We start from the raw sequence: 1,395 nt of genomic DNA, 5'->3' as shown, positions 1-1,395 counted from the left end.
CTCCTTAGATGCATTAATCTGTCCTCCAGCTCTAATGTTAAAAATCTTGGTGTTATTTTTGATCAGGACATGTCTTTTATCCCCCACATTAAAGACGTTACTAGAACCTCCTTCTTCCACCTGCGTAATATCACTAACATTAGAGTCAGAGTTTCAGCACAACAAGATGTATAAAAAGAACGGAGAATATAAAAATACCAACGTTAAGGTGTAAAACAGGTGCAGACAGAAACATTAACGTGTTTATTGTAGTGCAGGATTAACTTTATTGTCCTATGTGTAGAAAGAGGAGTTGAAAGTTTGATAGCCACATGGAGGAAGGACTTCCTGTGGTGCTCTGTGGAGCACCTCGTGGTCTCAGTCTGCGGCAGAAGGTGCTGCAGGAAGAGTCCAGGGTGTCCTGCAGGGGGGGTGACGTGTTGTTCAGGATCTGGAGCAGGTTCCTCAGACTCCTCTGTGAGAGGCTGCAGGTCCGCTCCAGCTCTCTTCATGAGCTGATCGAGTCTGTTGGCGTCAGCATTCTTCACCCTGCTGCTCCAGCACAACCACAGCGTAGAAGAAGCTGGAGACCACCCAGTTTGTCTAAAATTACCAACCTTTTAATCCCATTTTAGCTTTTAACAACGATCATGCCGAATTTAGCTCCTGTTCTGCTTTTAGCTATTCCTTTGCTTTATTAATTATTAGCTTGTTTTGTGCTTATTTCCGTGTGTTTTGCTTATTTTTTCCTCTGTTCTGACTTTATAAACAGCTTAAAGCTGCAGTTTTACCACTATTAGCTTTTTGTATCAATTTGATTCTTTTAGCTACAGTTTTGGTAAATTTAACTTAAGCTTTAGTGTAAATTTAAATGTAACTTTAATTTAATTTGTTTTGCTAACTTCTGAAATTGTTTAGCAAACTTTAGCTGTAGCGAGTGTTTTGCTAACAAGTGTTTGGCTACTTTTATCTACAGCTAATATTGCCATTGTTTGAATAAGTTTAGGGACTGCTTTACAGTTTTTAGAAAGTCTTCTGCTGCTTTCAGCTCGAGTTTTGTTGCTGTTGGCTTTTAGCTTCTAATCTGCTATATTTAGCTTGTCCTCTGCAAATTTCAGCCTGTTATGATGATAAGTGGAACTCGGTTTTAGCTTCTTTGGCAGCGCAACATTCAGCCACACTTCAACATACAGCAGAAATAGTTCTGTTATACATTAGTTTTAGAGCAGAAAATGCTCGTTTTCATTTAATATTTCCATTACATGAAGCTTGGACGTTGAAATGAGGCGACAGCGGACTGAAGCGGTGTCTGTGAGCTACACTGCAGTGATTCCTTTAAGGTGCTAATCCATCAGCAGCCTGGTGTTGGCTGCACTCTGGGCCTCCATCTGGAAAACAAAGCATGAAGTGTTCAGG

Source organism: Nematolebias whitei, chromosome 24 (genome assembly GCF_014905685.2).
Source record: "Nematolebias whitei isolate Nwh7 chromosome 24, NemWhi1, whole genome shotgun sequence".
Lineage (NCBI taxonomy): Eukaryota > Metazoa > Chordata > Actinopteri > Cyprinodontiformes > Rivulidae > Nematolebias > Nematolebias whitei.
This window is presented reverse-complemented; position numbering follows the sequence as displayed.